Here is an 18,719-nt window from a genome sequence, read left to right as displayed (position 1 = left end):
CTGGAAACCTGGCACAGGAAGTACCAACCACAAATCCCAGGCAGCGGGCAGGGAGGGAGGAAGCCACTCGAGATGGCCTCCTGCAAGACTCCACTGGGACCGCTATCTCAGCCTAAGAAGCTCCACGAGGCCCGGTCAAGAACAAGATTGCAGAAGACAGTTGGCTTGGTGAGATGCAGGCGTCCGCAGGAAGCCCCGCTGTTAAAGGGTGCCAGGCATAGCACACACCAGAGGGGGGCTCTGAGTATTATGTCTGAACCAGGAAAACTGCTGTCTTTGTTAAACAACAACAACAAAACACACACCACATACACACAAAATAAAAAGAACTCCCAATTCTTCCTTTGTTAAAAAAAAAAAAAAAGAAGTAAAAATATTCCCCCAGATGGCAGGTTTATGGTTTAGCTGGTGGTGGAACAGCCTCGATGTCCGCAGGAAGCCCCTTCCCTACTCCTCCACAGGAAGGCTTTTGGGAAATGGATGTCCCTCAAGTTCACGTTCCCAAAAGTAGCTCCCAAAGACAGGGATTCTCATTTGCTTCCAGGTTCCTTCCAATTAGGACGTTGGAGAGGGAGTGCTTTCCCCGTCAGCAGGGCCAGCTATGTAATCAGTGGGGCTCAGACGAAATGAAAATGCAGAATCCTTGTTAAAAATTATCCACATTTCAAGACAGCCATGGGGCCCTCTGAGCACCAGGCCAGGCCACACATCCATGAAGCCAGTCTGCCCACTGGTGGCCACCACACACACCACCATAATGTTCAGAAAACATGAGAGCTGGCGGACAGCACAAGGCTGACACACTCAGGGGCAGCAGAACTGACACTGTGCTTGGTCAAGGGGACCTGAGCCTCTCTGCGTGGGAGGGGTGCGACTGCCTTCCTAGGCCATCCAGGGAGTAATCCTCTCTCCTGCTCAGGCACCCAGGGGTGGAGGGGAGTTTGTGACATTACCAGTCCCTTGCAAACCGGGCAGAGCATCACTATCACTGTCCACTTAACCAGATCCCACTTAAACCAGGAAACAGGCTTTATTACTGTGCATCCCTCCAGCCAGGCTGGAAGCAGGAAAGGAGAAATCTTAGAGTTTGGGAGGTGCTGTGTATATATGTGTGTGTGTGTGTGTGTTTGTGTGTGTGTGTGTGTGAGAGAGAGAGAGAGAGAGAGACAGAGACAGAGACAGAGACAGAGACAGAGAGGGAGGGAGGGGGAGAGAGAGAGAGGGAGAGAGAGAGAGAGAGCGAGCCCCAGCACACACTCCTGTCTCCTCTACTCCCTCCACCTCCTCTCTCCCTTCCTCAAAGAATTCAGCCGGCGGCCACTAGAGGTCTTTTCCTTTCACATTTCACATGGTAGCTGCCGTGCAGTTTGTTCGGCTTTTTATTTATTCCTACGTGAGCAGACCCACTACACTTCTTGCATATCAACAGTGAAAATTACAATATGAAGGACTGATTATTCCTTCTCGTGGAGTAATTCTCCTGCTGGCCAAAGCCTGGCTCCTGCTGCAAGGGAAGGGAGACCTCCTCTGCAGGTAATTCCACTGCTTCAAGGTAAGAGCTCTGGGCAGGTCTTATTTTTTGTGATGGATGATCCTGTAGGAGAAAATGCGATCGTCTCGTGGACAATAGTTTACTTTTAAAGCTCTGGCGTAGAAGAGTCCTGGGGTCGTGGGCTGTGTGTGTGTGTGGCATGCGGTGGGAAATCCACCATTGTGAGAACCGCAGGCTGCCCCAAATGCACAGACAGGGAATGCTTGTCAGACCCAAGGGCTTGATTTGAATTTGAAGGGGGCAAAAAAGCCAAAAACAAACCTCAGCCAGAGCTCAAGTTCAAGGGAATTACCTTGAAAGGGCTGCATTGTCTTCAGCCTTGTTTAGAGAAACTTCATTGCTTCATTTTAGAAAAAAAATTAAAAGGGAGAGGGGGTCCTGGTGCCCATCGAGAGAGAGTGACCATTTTATGAAAGAAACCATTATCTTTTTATAAGGACTGGCTCGGGGTGTTATAGTCCACCCATCAATCAACATTACTTTTACCGGCGTGTTCCTTTCTTCGCTGTAACTGCCACAGAGAAAAACCGGCTGAGTGCCTCTCAGTGGTGCGATGTGACTGAAGTTTGGACAAGTTACCTGCATTTGGCCGCTGGTGAGAAATGACAGTGTTTCACTTCCGCCTGGGAGCACCCCTTTTTTCTACTACAGTGTCTAGCCCACCATAGTAGCAAATCTGTCGGAAATCACACCAGTGTGGCTGACTGATTTGTGAAATGGCATGAGATGCCAGCAGCAGGCTCGTATTTAGAAAAGGATCCTCCAGTCACTTAAATTAAAAAAAATAAAAAAGTCTCGTGCACGGATGGAGAGATGGAATAACATTAGGCTCCTCTGACGTGTACCCCTTTGCCAGCAGTGTCCTCGCCATGGCGCGCCACCTTTTTATTCCTGCCCCCCTTCCTGTCTTACAAGTTTGAGATCTACACCCACCATGTTGTAAATGTTTAGAAAGAGATAGAGGAATGGGGAGCGGGGGGCGGGGGTGATGATTGCTAGGGCAAATGCAACTCAGATACTCCTAACGTTGGCATAGCTCAAACTTTATAGTGCAGGAGCCCAAGCTCCCAGCCCCATCGGCAGCATGGAACAGCCTTTGGGTACCGCTTGGGGAATGGTGGGGTGGAGGGGTCCCCTGCAGTCCAGGCTGGGGAGAACCGCCCGCCTCCCAGCCCTGGCGGAGATTTTGTAGTGGACAGGTATTTACTACCGAGGCATGAGGCGGCCACTCATCCATACCCAAGCAGCATGCCAGCGCCTGGATGGGAAGGGAAATTGCTTCCTAAAACAGAATGCCAGGGGACCTGCATATTCAGTTCCGGAGAGAAATTGTATCCGAGATGCTGGCATGAGCCAGGCAGAGTCACCTCGACTTCTTTCAGGGTGGTTTAAAATGTAGCTAATGAATCACAGCAGGAAGAGACGCGGTTTGAAACTAGGTCAAACGTGTAAAAATCAGTGCAGTCCTCGCAGGCACTCAGCTGATGAGGGGCTGCTTAGCACCTTGTGTGGTAGGGCTCATTTCCCCCACCCCCCGTGGAAGCCTCTTCAGCCACCCAGACGATCAGTCCTCTTAATTAATTCAGCCCAGCAGTGTGGGGGGAGGTCTTGCACACCTGGGAGAGAGCCGAGGCTCCAAAGGCAAACATTCACCGTGTAATGGCAAGAGAGAAAAAGAAAAACCCAGTATCGTGTGATTAATATTAATTAGCTGGGATACTAGGTGATTGTGATCCTCCCCATATCATTCTCCTTCGCATAAAACAGCACCATCAGCACCATCATCATATTGATAGTTTCGGTGCACAGCACTCAACTTAAACACATCTGTTTCACCAGCTCTAATGCAAACACACCTTGGGCAGTGAGGACCCCTGCAGTGTCCCATGAACCGGGAAGAGGCTCCCGGTTTGCCCAGCCTTGAAAAACAAACAAAGTGGGGGGGGGCATGGCTGCTGCCCATGAATTCCCCCCTCACCTGGGGTTAGTGGGAGTGACGAGATCGCAGAGGGAGGAAAACAGCCAACTTCAGGAGGGAGCTTGCTACCTAAAATGCCAACATTACTATGCGATACCAGCTGGTGACACGTTGCTATAGTAACTTCAAATAATGTGCACGACCAAAATAAAATAAAGTATTGAAAACAGCAAGGAAAGGCAAAGAAGGAAAGTTTGCACGTCGAGGGAGGCTCATAGGGAGATGAAAAGTTCCGTCTATTGGACCATCCATTTCCCTCGGAGATTAGAAGTGGCCAAGTCCACAGTTCGGCTGCTTCTCCACTTCCCGCTATGTCTGCCATGTGGTTATATAACAGATTTTATTCTTGGATGGAATTGGTGCTGGCTGCGTGGTGGATCAGGACCGGAGGTTGGAGGCTGTGGTGTCAGGAAAAACTGGGACCCTGCACCCCCTTCCTTCATCTGAGAGCTTGGTCAGGCGGCTCAGGGTGGTAGTTTGCAGTGATGTTTGGGGAAACTAGAGTGTGCGTTCCCTTTCAGCAGCCATCAAGTTCTGGGCACTGTTCTAGGTTCTGGGGTGCAGCATGGAGCAGGTGGCGAGAACCAGAGTGGGGGCCTAGGAGTCAGGCGGCCTGAGCTCAAACCCCAACTCTACCCCCTTACTAGCTCTGTGACCTTGGGAACGGTCTGGTGTCTCAGCATCCTCCCCTGTAAAAGGGGACAGAAATTTTCCCTGTGTCATACAGTTACGGTGAGAATTAAATCAATTTGTGTAAAGCTCTTAGAACATAGAAAGGCCTAATAATTACCAGCTATTACTACTATTGTCATGGTTGCTGGCTCTGGGCCAGAGAAACTGCAGATCAGTGAACTGAAATCCTGACCCAGGCAGAGGAAGTGATGCCTCCACCCACCTGTGACTGTCTGTGGACACATCAAGGGCTACCGTCACAGCCTGAGACAAACAGCTAAGCGCCCTTTGACTCTGATGTTGGTTAACAACGTGCCCAACATCCAGCTGTTTAGTAAATCGAGTGTGTGCCTCTTGGAACAGAGCATGCTGGGAGGTTTCTTTTATTTGGGAATAGTTGCTGGTAGGTAGGAAGAATGACAACAGCGTCCAAAAGCATGAAATATCGAAAACGTAGTCCCCCCAGCTGTTTGCTTTAGGGGTGCCTGTCTCTGCACCCGGTGACGTTCTTTGGTTACCCAGGGATCCTGCTGTGATAGAGATAACCAAGCCATCTTCCTTCAGGGGAAGCTTCTGGATGGGCACAGGTCCAGGGGTTTCCTGTGACCTGCTCCATGTCAAAGGCCCAACATCACAGGAAAACAGAAAGGTGCTGCTTGAATGCCGTGTACTCTGGATGTCCCCTGACACACTCACGTGTACAACATGGCAGCTCTAGTAGAGTTAGCTGGGTGCAGCCCCACCTAGTGCTGTAGGTATTAATGATGGGCCAGCTGTCCAGCACTGCTGGGGCCAGAACTGCAGCCACGCTGTCTCTTCAGAGAGCTGTCCTCACTGACAAGGAGCAGGAGGGGAGGGGTCCCAAGGCTGCTCTGAATCCAGGCTGCAAGAGGAGCCTGAATTGGTCACACATTCTTCCTTTGAAACTGATACCTTCTGATACTGGTTGGAGCCTGAGCACATGGCTCTGTAGTGTGGGGTGACTTTAAATCTTCCAAAGAAAACAATTGGATGGGATATTTAATCCAAGGGGAGGTAGAAGGCCGGCAAATTCCATTCATCATCATCTCACTGAATCATCTCAACAATCTCCTGAGGTCAGCTTTATGCCCATTTTACAGATGAGGAAAGTGAGATGCACAGAGGTAAAGCAGTTTGCCTAGAGAGACGCTTAGTATATGATGGGGCAGGAATTAAAATCTGGGTCTTTCTGATTCCAACACCTGTGTTCTTTTCATAAATCTACCAGGTCTCCCATGTCAGCTCTGGTAGCTCCACCTGGACATAAATTTCTGTCCATTTATTCATTGCTGTACTGCCAGAATCTAGAATTGAACTTGCACATAGTATGGGATCAGTAAATATTGGCTAGCTGAGAGAGTGAATTTATTATAACATTCCCCATCTCTGAAAGAATGTTATAGGAACCACTCTCCTCACAAACTATGAAAAGCTAGGGTCACGTGTTAACTTAGAAATGAAATGAAATGATTTTGTTCTAATCTGAGCACATTCCATCTTACATTATATTTGATCAAGCCAGAGTGAGATCATTCTTCCACACATTCTTTAACTTAACAAGTATTCCTTAAGCACCTACTATGCTCCAGAAGAGTGTACACACTTCCAGGTGCTGGGGTACAGTCATGAATGAGATTCACAAGGGATTTCTTCTTAAGGAGCTCATATTCCCATCGGGCAGAGGGCCAGGGCCAGGGAACCATACCATAAACAAGTAAATACACACATAAGATCATTTTAGACAGTGATATCTACTACAAATAAAATATTACAAAGCAAAGAGGTAGATTGGAGTGGGAAGGGACCCGTTTTCAGTAGGGGAGACAAAGGTGGCCTCTTAGAGACCTGATATTTCAGTGGAGATCTGAATGATGAGCGTTGGCCATGCCAGAGTCTGGCAGAACAGCATTCTGGGGCAACTGAAGAGCAGGTGCAAAGGCCCTGAGGTGGGATGTGCTTAGAGTTCTGGAGGAGTCCAAAGATGGCCAGCATGGCTGGAAGGTACGAAATGAGTGCAGGCATGGCGTAAGATGAGGTCAGAGAGTCAGGCGGGGGTCAGAGGCAAGAGTTTGGATTTTCACCCAAGTGCAAAGGGAGACCATTGATTTGGGTTTTAAGAAGCTTGCTCTGGCTGCTGTGTGTTTCAAGAATCCCTCTTTAAAGAGGTGTTTTCCATGTCTTACCACTTGAGCCCATCTCCAAGACACTATACTACGTTGTTCCTGGGGTCATGGTCCATGGAAAACACAAGCTATGTTTTAATGTTGCCTCTTCCTCATTCGTGGTAGCGTCACGGCTCCACAGCAAAGTGTCTCTCACTAACTGATTGGTTTAAAGCAGACTCAGGCCCTCCTTTGGTGGGCCTGGACGTGGACTCCAGTTTCACTTGGGCTCGTCTCCCTGTTTTCAGAGCTGAATGAAAGGGGACTTCTCTGGCCACTCCCAGTCTCTGGTTAAATCCATTCAAATCCCTGGACCTGCGAGGCCTGCTTGCCAGAGGAGGGGCTATCATTCAGGACACCCCAGGTTTCAACTGAACAGATGATTGTTCTAAATGTTTCTAATTGCGTCGGTGGAGGTGTGGGTGGGGAAGTTCACAAATGTGATTGCAAAAGGAATAGTCTCAGAAACAAGAACTTATTCTTGGTACATACGCCAGGGATGGCCTTCCATGCTCTCACTGAACGCTTCGGGGAAGGCTGCATAAAAGCCTGCTCTGAGTCCCAGACAGCATCATGCTGCCCTCAGCTCGCATCTCCCCGGGGAAATCAGAGCCAGGGGCATCGGGAGGCTGTGGGCTCTGGATGAGACCCCTAAGGAGCCCCTCACCTCCTCTCTCCTGCAGCTTTTGCATCCAGGTTATAGATGACACCAAGGTCAACCTTCAATAGAAAAAGGTGCTGCAAAAGGACATTACGTCTCAGGTAGGAGGCGCTGTGAGCTAAAGGAACCAACAATAGCTGACATTTAAAGGGCGGAGTGTGTGTCCGGCAGAGTGCTAAGCCCTCTTATTTATCCATCAGTGAGGACTTTCCGTGGGGTTGTGGCAAGGGAAGAAAAGAACTGGAAGAAGGAGAGCTAATATTAGTTGGGCATTTATGCATCAGACACTGTGCTAATGAAGTATGCTGATGGCCACGGCAGCCAGCAGCTATTGAGCACTTGCTAGGGGCCAAGTGCTATCGATGGCGTAGCTCATCTCCTCCTCCCAACACCCCGTCGGCACTGGCAAAGCCACGCGCGCTTTACAGACGAGGGACAGAGAGGTAGGGCCTGGCCGCAAGCTGCGTGACTCCAGAAGGCTTTTGTTTTCTTTAGAAAAATCAAAAAGACTATTGTTTTGTAAACATGATATAATTTTAATATGAAAATTAAGCAATCACATGAAGGAAAGTGTGTAATATTTCACTTTCTCATGCCCCCTGCCTAAACTTGAATATTAAGAATATTCAATGCAATGCAATAGACCTCTAAAATATTAAGAAATACTCTAGACATTTCTTGTGCCTATATAGAGATAAAAAGACGGATGGCGAAACGATGGGCACATGGATGGATGGATGGATGGATGGATGGATGGATGGATGGATGAAAGAATGGAGCTAGTTTGGAGCTGTGGCCCTAACCTCAGACCAACGGCTAAGGCTAGACACACAGCTACCTAGATAAGACCAGCCACTTACTAACCATGCTCTAGGGCTTATCAGTCTCCCACAATCTTACACTTAGCTGAGGATAACCCTCCGTTTTCGGCACTGCTTGGGGGCTTTGAAGGTTAAGAAGGGTTCAGTGTGAGACACCAACACCACAAACCAGGAAGCATATCTGGTTTCCCGTAGACACAGCATTTCCAGAAGGCCCCAGACAGCCATACCAAGTCCTGGGATCAAATCCCGGCTCTCTCCGACATGCTCTAAAACTTTGGGCAAGTGGCTTTCCTTCTCTGAGCCTCAGCTCTCTCACCTCTGAAGCAGGGTAACAGTGCTTGTTGCCGACAGCACTGCTGTGAGGATGGAGTGGAAGTGGGTCCGTGGGGACCCTGGCTCCCCAGAGGCACTCACACAGCCTTCCTGCCACCCAGCCTCAGCCCCCCTGCCGGTTCACAGGAAGTTTGCCGATCAATGGAGGAAGCGTAGAGTGGGCTTTAGGGTGACTCGTGGGGGCTGATTTACACCTCCCTGCGGACCTGGGGAGCTACGTTGCGGGTGGGGATTGGTTCAAGCTCTATCTGCCCTTTGTCTCCCTTGGGGGGCTTCCACGCTGGAAGGAGAGGAGGGGTACGCAGACAAACACATTCGTGGGCAACCAGGTAGCCAGGCAAGAGATTTCAGGAGAGGCAATTACTTTGTGGGTAAAAGTTTACCCCTCTTGAGGAATAAAGAATGAAGGTCTCTCACATCACGTTCTAAACTTGAGCCCAACTTTTCAACCAGGCCTCTCCTAGCACTTCCCCTCCCCCTATAGCTCTAGCTGTTCCTGCAAGTGGCCGGCCGGTCCAGCACACCCAGGTGCCAGGGTCGGGCGGCTCATTGGAGGGGTGCGCAGGTGCAGCGGCAGCTTAGGGGAGATCGCGACGGATGCGTGGACGGCAGAGGGGAAGGGTCCTGAGTGTCAGGCTGAGGGCTTCGAACCTCAACCGGTGGGGAACGGGGAGCCGTGCAGGCACCTGCCTACTGGGCTGCCTTCGGGCCAGCTCTGCTCACAAGGTCTTGAGAACTAAAGAAAGCTACCAAAGTCCTTGCTCTTCATTTCTACAAAGGGCGCACTGTTTCATCTATTCTAGTAAAACTGGAAGAACCCTCACACTCCGGTTTTTATGAAGCTGGTCCCACTGATAAAAAAAAAAAAAAATCCCATGAAGCTGAACTTGGAGGTCACTGTTTGCAAAGCGGACTCCAAGGCTTCACAGTAAGGACCCCCCTATAAGGCCCTTTTGGACAGAGCATTGCTTCCAATGCAAAAACCAACCCTCCCCTCCCCCAGAGGCCCACGGAGGAAGAGGCAGAAGGCAGCGCAAGTCCATTCCTGGGGCTCATGTTCAGCTGACCCCTGGCGAGAACACCGATCTTGTGCTTCCTGTCAGCCCCAGCTCCCGACAGGCTGGCTCCTCCGTAGGCAGTTTCCTCTCTGACCTGACCCAGGAATGACACCTCATTGATTTATTGGTTTGCAATTTTCCCAATGACATCATACTCCCCCCCCCCCATTCTTTCCCTCTGCTCACCTCCCTCCTCCTAAATTCCCATTTGTCCCACTTTCGCTTCCCTGTCCTCTGGAATGGTAACAACACCTTCCAATTACGATCCGCTGCAGTCCGCATTAGCTGCCTGCTGACTCCCTCTCCCGTCATCATTAATAAAGGTGACACTGCAGCTTGGCATGAACACAGGTCCTCCCCTACCTGCCCCACCCTCCCCTCTCCCAGAGCAGAAGGCTCCCTGGTCAGAGAGCCCTGCCTTTGATGCTTTTTTCCTGCACCCACCTCCCACCACTGTGCTGTGATGGGACCCAATTAAAGAAAAACCAAGCGACACAAAGAAAAATGCCATCCAGAGAGCTGGCCTGGTGGCTCCCAGATAGATCAACTTACTACAGCCCCTATCTACTAATTCTATCTAGAAAAGAAAAAAAGATGTTACTATTGTCTGGACTGATCTGTTCTTTAAAACCCCTGCTGACTCTCTCACCCTGGCAGGCCAGGAGAAATCCCAGCAGAAGTCTAATCAAAGTTAAAGCTTAGAATTAGAGAGTTGATGAGAAGAGTGATTCTTGGGAATCCTTGGAAGCCAGCCTCTTTGCAGCACAAATTGGGGAGCCATGGACCAGAGAGGATCAGTGGTTTCCCCATGGTCACACAGCCTCTGAAAGCGGCAGAACTGGTACTAGAACCCAACCATTCTGTCCACAACGTTAAAACGATACAATTCTCCATGGCTTCCTCACGTTGTGAGCCTCCAAGTTCCCCACAAACAAAATGACTGTTCTTTCCTAACCCTGGCTCAGCCAGGTGGCTGCCCTGCTGCCCAGGGGAAATGGGCCTCGGCTGCCCACGGAGGCTGGTGCTTGAGATGCACGTCCCTCTTCATCTTCCTCGTCACACAGGTTCCAGATTCGGGAAGAACAAGCCCCCAAACATGAACTTCATCTCTCAAGGAAACTGAACGGGTGTCTATTCCCACTACATCCCTGCTCTGCTCTATTACATTCTGTCCCCAGCATCCAAACCTGGTTAAGGACATCAAATTAGGAATCACACGACTGATCACTGAAGTCACTCTGCATAATGAAAATCTTCTGAATGTGCGTTTAAGGGGCCTCAGGGCAGGAACAGGGGGGCATGTGGGAGGCTTTGCTTTTGTCCCTTTGCCCGGAGATCCTCACACTGGCGGCCCCTGGGCCTCCCAAAGCCCACGGAAATGCTTTGTTTGCCCAACACGGTGTTTATGAAACATTTGACTTTTTTGGTTAACATTTAAACACCAGAAGCTATTGCATAAAATTATGGATTTTCAACTCCTTTTGGATATTGGGAGGATCCAAGATAGCATTCTGCATTCCCATATGGCAGTGCTGTGAGCTAGCTGCCTCTTGGGAGGCCAGGGTTCAGGGGCTGGACATGCACTTTCCAGGCAGCCAAGGCCTGGTCTCCGTCTTCGGTGACCAACTCGTTCTGGTTTGCTCAGGACTTTCCTGCTTTTAGTCCTGAAAGGCCTGTGTCCCAGAAAACCCTCTGCAAACTGAGACAGTTGGTCAACCGAGTAGTTTTATCTTTATGTCCCTGCCTGGTCCCCATGGGCATTTGCACATATGGCCTCTTCCCCACTGCTTCCTTTGTGCCCACATGTCTCCCCTGAAGGACATTCAAGGCTGCCCACCTTCTGAATCCTGCTTCTCCCCCCAGCCATGCCATCTACTCTAAACTTCTCTTCACTCCCTTGGCATTTGCATAAGCTAAGAATGCCTTCTTTTACACACCATGAAGTCCAATTCATTCATAAAGACCCATACACATGCCATTCCCACCTCCAGGAAGCCTTCTCTGATTCCAGCTGATGTTCTTCTGCCCCAGACAGAGGTAGGCACTCCCTCCCTCTCCTCCAAAAACACTCAATTCTTTCTCCTCTCAATGTCTTCATCACCATCAACACAACACAGCGTCAAGTGAGTAGACGTTGGGGGTGGCCTTCCTAAGGACTTGGAGGGAGTCAGAATTGTGATAACATTGAAAAATGTAAAAATAATGAAACTTAATTTGGAGGCCCAGTCTATCTGCAGCTGTGAATTCTGAACAATTTACAAAAGTAAAAACTGAAAACCAGCCTACGAGTACCCACACCTCCTCCATGGCGATATTTAGCATTCCAAAGTCTAAGAACATCTGGGTCTCCTGAATAGTGACATCCAACTCTCCTTCTGCCTATAACGTGGACTCCTAATCCTATGTCCACGTGTCTGTGCTCTCCACTAGCCCTGGAGACACTCAAGGGCAGGGACCTTCTTCTGCATCCTGTATCCTCAATGTCTGGCACATGGCAAGTGCTCAGTAAAAGGTTACCCAATGAGTAAGTGAGTGAACTCCCATTAAAGAGACTGAGAGGATGGTATTATTTTCTGTGAATTTAAAGAGAAAGGTCTTAGCTGTCCCCCAGGCCCCTCAGAGCCTCTGTGATCTCCCTGAGCCACATCATGAGATAGAACAAGCAGTCTAGGATTGGGATCAAGCTGTCATTCTTTTGGTCCTTTCTCATAAGATCATGAGATTACAGAATGCTGACAGCTTTAAGGTCTCTTCTGATAAATAAAGAGCATCTCAGGAGTCCAACTTCCTACTGGACATGTCCCCTGGGACACCCCGTAGGTAGCTCATAATAAACATGTCAACATCAGCCGGAATTCCCCTCCAGAACCCTCTTCCTCCTCCCCACACTCCTCAGAACCACCCACTAGCTCAAGACAAGAGTCCAGCCATAGTCCTTGATTCTGTTCCCTCTCTCCCTCCCTCTTTCTCTCTCTCCTTTCATATCCCATAAATCACCAGGCCCTGGAGCTTCAGGAATCTGTCTTAAATGTGTTCATTTCTCTGCCCCCACTCTCACTGCCCTAATAGAAGCCACCACCATCGCGACCTGGATTATGGCGACAACCTCCTAAGAGGTCCCCTGTCTCCAACTCTGCCCCCTCTTATCTCCTTATTGCAGTAAGAATTTGACCTTAGCAAATTGGAATGAGACTAAGTCTCATTCCTGCTTAAAATCTTCCATGGATCCCACTGACTCTTAGAGAAAAGTCCAAGCCACTCAGCAGAGGGTATGAGTCCTGCATGATCTGGCCCCTTTGCAATTGCAGTTCTTGCTCCTTCAAACTCTATCATCAGGCCACATGGAATTGGTCCTAATTCTCTCCAGCTCACTCACCCAGATCACACTCTGATCACCTCTGACAGCCTGTCCATGTGGCATTCCCAGCCTCAGCAGTGCATGCACGTACACACACACACACACACACACACACACCCCTTTAAAGAATTTGCCTCATCACTTCTACTGAAGTTCAGGTCTCATATTTGACATCACTTCCTCCAGAAAGGCCTCTGGGAGTCTCTCCACCCCCAGCTGGTTGGGGGCCCTTCTCTGAGCTCTTGTGTCCTGGAATCATCCCTGACGGCACTAATCACTTCTCAGGAGCCCTCTCCTTATCTATCTCTGCCTTAGGACTGTGAAGGCTGAGATGGGGGTAGAGTCCTAGTTTCTTCTTTCTTCATCTGCAATATGGTACCTGCTTCATAGTAGGTACTCAACAAATACTTGCTCCATGAACAGACATATGGTCTCAGATGGAAGAGAAAATGGGGAACAGGTTGGGAAGGGACCTAAAGGGCATGTACTGATGTGGGTCTGCTTGGAGGGGACACACAGGTCAGTAAAGGGCTCTCTTCTAATTAGTTTCCTCGGGGAATTGGACTGAAGTCTGAGCTGTCAGGGAAAGTGACTTCCTCAGTGTCATGGCTGGAGCCTAAGTGGGACGGGGAACAGCTTTTGGAGTCCTGGTCATTCCTTCTGGTCTCATGTCCCATGGATATAGTAGGAAACAACACTGGGCCCGGAGTTAGGAGACCTTGGTCTCGGCTCCAGTCCTGCCACTTGCTTCTTGTGTGTCCCAGGGCAGGTTGCTTTCCCTTTCTGGTCTTCACCTATAAAACAAGGCTAAGAAGCCAGCTCCTTCTACTCTGAGGGTGGGGACTTGGCGTCACCCCAGCTGAATTTGCATCCTGGCTCCCCAGTTCCTCGCTGTGTAGGCCTTTGGAAGTAATGCTTACTTTGTGGGGTGTTAGGTGAATTAAATGTGGTCACATTCCTTTAAGTGGATAATTTAGTTCCACTCACAGAATAAGTGCCCAATTAATGGTTACAATTAAGAGTATAGGCATATGGCTAAGTTATCAATGGTTATAAGTTAAAGCTACACAGAAGCAGCTGAGGTCTGGGCTCTTCAACTCAGAGTCATGCCGACAATACCCCCTCCCCAAAATGAGTTGAGAGATCTTGGATGAGTCTCTTAATCTCTGTTGGCCTCAATGTCCTCGTCTGTAAAATAATAAAGGAAACATTAGCTGCAAATACTGAAAGCCTATGCTTGGTACCTGAAATTGGAGAGATTGCAAATTAGGCCCCTTCCTTTCTTGTTCCTTGGATGAGTCTGCGCTTAGAACCTATGGCTCCCAAACATTACTGCACCTTAGAATGATTTGCCATCCAATTCCCCAGACATGGGGATTCTCAACACTCCCTGGGCGGTTCTAATGTGCAGCAGACTTTGGGGACCACGGCTCTTAGTGAGTCAGTGTAGGTAAACAGACAAAATGAGGCAGGCTGCTCAGACTCCAGACAGGCCAGCTGTCATAAACAAGCCACTCACTCCCAGGAATCGACTTCCCCTCATCCCTGATGCATAGGGCGTTATAAACAGTACGCGAGACAATGCGCCGGCACCTAGTGCATTGTGACTTAAAGTGTGGTCCCTGGACCACCAGCAGCAGGGTGGCCTGGGAATTGTCAGACATGAAGAGTCTCACTCAGGCCCCAGACCAGACTTGACGAAACAGAATTTGATTCTGTGGAGATCCCCAGACGGGCAGCAGGCCACTCGAGTTTGAGAAGAGCAACTCTGACACTTGGTGCTGTTTAATAAAAGGTGCCTTTTGTAACCTCCCCAGTCCTCCCTTTTCATTCATTAACCACTCACCAACACTTGCACACCAGGGGCAGGGCTGAATGCTGGGCCCCCAGCACAGGGACCAGCACGTAGTAGGACTTCGACAGAGGTTTGATTATGGAATGAATGGATACAAAAGGCAATCAGACCTGGATCCTGCCTTTAGAAGCTCCTGGTCCAGGAGGAAAATTAAGACGTGAACTCCAATATCCAAAGAAGAGTAGTGGTGATGAGTGACAAAGACTCCCCTTCCTTTGCACACTTGCAATGTGGCAGGTACATGCTAAGCAACGAACACACATTGTCTCTTTGAGTCCTCACAATAACATTAGGGGTAGATGCTGTGATCACCTGCCTTTAAAAACACGGACACTTTGGCACAGAGAGGTAACCCAGCTCGTCTGGAACTACACTCAGCAAGTACATGCACTGAGATTGGAAGGCAGGGCGGTCCCAGCCTGACCACCCTTCAGCCCTGCCACTGGGAGATGAAGCACTAGGGGCATTTCCACTTAACTCTGACTTTCAAGGGCAGCCCCATCCCCGGGTGCTGCGGGAGAGGCAGCAGGAGGCCCTGCAGGCGGGGACACCTCCGGGTTTCCATTTCCAGCAGAGGCGCTGGCCAGAGGGCTGACAGCTACCACGGGCTGCGGGGCTGACAATTCACCACAGCTCGCTGCCCCTCTGCCTGCCCTCTCTCCTGCCACTGGGACATTTTACTTGCAAATACATTCCACAGACGGCGCCAGGCTTCTCAATGACAAGTCCAGGCAACAGAAAGAAAAATCATTATCTGAACCTGGGGGTAGGAGAGGAGCAACTTTCTGAAAATCGCCTGACCAGGAGCAGAGGCCAGGGGTCCCAATTCAGGGGTCTTGAGCTCCAGGCTAAAGAGGAACTGCAGACGAGGACAGGTCTGTGTCACCTGGGAGAAAACATACAATGTAACCCCCTGAGACCTCCTCAGCAAACATAAGAGTTCCTGAAAATCTGTGTCTGAATCATGTGTTGGTCAATATAATTTTATCATTCAACCTGAGATGGTCGATGGTGTGGCGATTAACTAAAATATTTATTTCTGTGTCCACTTTCCTGTGGCATCCCTCTCTCTGCCAGTTCCAAAGGAGGAACAGGACTTTTATACCCTCCCCTTGGAGTGGGGTTCTTACGCCTGGACCAGCAGCATAGGCATCATCTGGATTTTGTTTGAAATGCACATTCTCGGGCCCCTCCTCAGACCTGCTGAATCAGAGCCCGGTGCCGGCTCAGGGATCTGCATTTAACAAGCCTTCCAAGGGCTCTAAAGGGAGGAATGTTGGGGCCCTGCTGCCTTAGAGAGCTTTCAGGCAAAGCAACTTCAGTGAGCCACTGATGCCCAGAGGGAGCAAAAGGGACACAGGATGCTGAGAGGGAGGGGGAGGCAGAAACTGAGGGGGGTAAAAAAGGGTATAGCAAAGATCAGTAGCTCCTGCCCTTGGCGTGCCCCAGAGGGAACTGTGCCCCTAGGAGACCTGGCCCCTGGCCCCAGTGGTACCAAACCAGCACAGCCCCACTATTAGGGACATGCATGACCATGCACTGGCTAAACCAGCAGTGACCAGGGTGCACCTAAGCCTGGGGATCTCCATGCATGCCTGGCCAGGAACTTTTCTGTGACTCTCTGGTTGGGACGGGAGGAAGCTGAGATTGAGTCCTTGCCAAAGCCAGCTGAGTCAGGTCAGGGCTGCTCTGGGTTAGATCTGATTTAGAGAAAATCGGGGCTCTGTCATCTTCTATCTCACAATAGTTCCTGGACACAAATTTATACCCACGACACCTGGACTACTTGAAAGAGGCTCTTCTTCTGAGAACATTCTCAGCCCCTCACAAACTGTCTTTAGCCAAAGACAACCGTGCCTTAGGAACACAGAACAAAGGCGTGGGGTGTTTTGTTGCCCAGTACAGATGCTCCAGGGGCAGAGGCGGGGGCCACAGAGACGGCCCAAAGCTCTGCTCCTGCCCTCCTCACCTCTAGAAAGGAGGAGTGTCAGTTTCTCTAGAGCAAACCTGGCCAATGTCCCTCTGTTTCTTGGCTTCTCAAGGTGCACAGGTTCCTCCCAGGCCCTCATTTTAACCATCAAAATGTCCATTCTCACAGCCTGGTTTGGCCCAGCTGGGGCTGAGAAGCGAGTCCGCCCTCCCTGGCCCAGTCCACCCTGTCAGGCGGGCACAGGCGCCAGCGCCCGGTTCTGGGCAGCGAGGGTCCTGCCCCCACTGGAGTCCGGCCTCCAGGCCCTCTCCCCTCACTCTGACGTCTACCTTGCTGTCCACCTGCCATCATCTCAGCGGGAAGGACTTTCCTTGTCTTTTCAACTCATGTAGCCCTATTTCTTCCTTTGTCTTTCTAACAGTTTTTGAAAAAACCTTTCCCACCTTTTATTGCAATGTTTGTCATCTTAAGCAATGGGCATTAAGGTCCTGGAGGCCAGGGATGAGGTCTGACATGCATCTTTGTATTGCACCCGCCCCAGCACCTGACGTGGGTGAGGTTTTCAGTAAATATTTATAGAAGGGCTCTGTGTTCTATACATGACTCCATTTGAAAACTCCAGGTGGGTATTTCTCAGGCATCTCAAACTCAAGATGATCCGCTGGAATTCTTTACTCATCTCAAATCTGATCCCCTTGCTCATCTCAGTAAGAGCACCTCCACCTCCCAGCCGTCCATATGAAAAGCTTCCGGCACCTCTGACGCCCTCTCTTCCTGGCCACATCCAACTGTCGACCAAGCTCTTTCCAACTCTACCTTCGGAACATGGCCACAGGCTCTCCATTGCTCTACTCCGGTTCAATCAACCACTGTCTCTCTCTTGCTCTACAGCAATCGCCTCCTGACTGGCATCTGCTTCCAATCTTGCTTCCTCCCCGCCAGGGAGTAACCACAGTTGATTTTTAAAAGCCCAACTCGCGTTACTCACAACTCCACTTAGCTACAGTAAAATCTGAAGTCCTTCCTTTGGTTTTATCTCCCACTACTCTGCTCAGACACAGCGGCTTTCTCTAAGTTGGATACTTTAGCTTATTCTAATAGGTACCTCATGTTATTCTTTTACAAAACTTTCCATTTTCCCACTTGTCACAATTCTAAATTAGCTATTTATTTATGCATTGACTTGTTCAGTGCCCATTTCCTTTCCTCACTGGGCCTCCTTAAAGGCCGGGGCAATGCCTGTCTGCCTTGTCCACTGTTAGCTTCCCAGCACCCAGTGGAGGGTCTGAATAAAAAAGGTGCCCAGTGAGTATTTTTGATTGAACACATGTTTAAATTATAAGCACCATGCTCAGCATGCTCTGCTTACAATGCTCTGTTGTTAGAGTTGATTAGCTAACAAAGGTGAGACATTCCCCTGATGTAAAGGGGAGACTAGCAATTCAATTTGATTCCGTTCAGTGCAGTTCAAATTATTTCAATCATATTCAATTCTTTTAATTTAATTAAAGAAACCTTCACAGACAGGAGAAACCTGGCAGCCTTTATGCTAGGTTGGAAGAAATCTGTGATAAAAACTATGACTCCCTGTCCCCAAGGTGCTTCCCATTTACTGCTCCTCACCTTATGGCTGATGACAATTATTGGACATACAACTGAACTTACCTAATCTCAGGAAATTGCAAACAGACAACTGGTTGACCTGAACTGGCTCTCACTGCCATCACTTACCCATGTGTAGGGTGTCTAATGACAGTTATAGAGGTTTAAATATTGCACAAGAACAGTGGGAGAGAGTAATGACGGCATGACCAAGAATGCTGGCGTCTAATGACTCACCTCCCATCGCTGGTCATCTCCTGTGACCGAAATTCTTCAGTCCACACTGAACACCTATCCCAGGGCCTCATGTTCCTTCCCAATCAATTATTTCCCCTTTATTCTATTTTGTCTTGAGGATATGAGATTACAGCCTACTCACTTCCCAAAAGATGTGAGATGAACAACAGGTTAAAACACAAGCCATATGATCAGTGTCCTGAAGTGGGTTCATCTATCCCATGAAGCAGAAATGGTGACTTTCAGGCACCACCACAGAGCAGGCGTAAGTAGCCAAGGACCTGGTCTGAGCTCTCTGGCGGCGAAGGCAGAAAGCAAGGAAATGTACCAATTTACCCAGTTTTAACTTTCTGATATGGAAGAAGAGTGCAGCTTTCTGCAGGGACCACATTATTTGCCCTCCTGTAGCTACACACTGGCAGGAAGTTACCACGAGTCCTTTATTAAAAGACTTAGAGAAGAAGCAGGGTAGACTC

General features: G+C 49.5%; 2 protein-coding genes across 2 annotated transcripts in view; one reads left to right on the top strand and one right to left on the bottom strand.

Moving 5' to 3' along the window:
- The window catches only part of DOCK2 (dedicator of cytokinesis 2), a 345,160-nt gene that overhangs the window by 79,724 nt on the left and 246,717 nt on the right, over positions 1-18,719 (bottom strand). The gene's annotated exons all lie outside the window — the stretch shown is intronic.
- Positions 1,418-18,719, top strand: part of INSYN2B (inhibitory synaptic factor family member 2B) — a 102,836-nt gene continuing 85,534 nt past the window's right edge. Inside the window, exon 1 of the mRNA XM_081135684.1 lies at positions 1,418-1,552. The gene's annotated coding sequence lies outside the window, so the exon portion shown is untranslated. The remainder of the gene's footprint in view (positions 1,553-18,719) is intronic.

The sequence above is a fragment of the Miniopterus schreibersii genome (genome assembly GCF_964146895.1).
Source record: "Miniopterus schreibersii genome assembly, chromosome: 4".
Lineage (NCBI taxonomy): Eukaryota > Metazoa > Chordata > Mammalia > Chiroptera > Miniopteridae > Miniopterus > Miniopterus schreibersii.
Note: the sequence above shows the minus strand (reverse complement) of the source record. Positions and strands in the feature narration are given on the sequence as shown.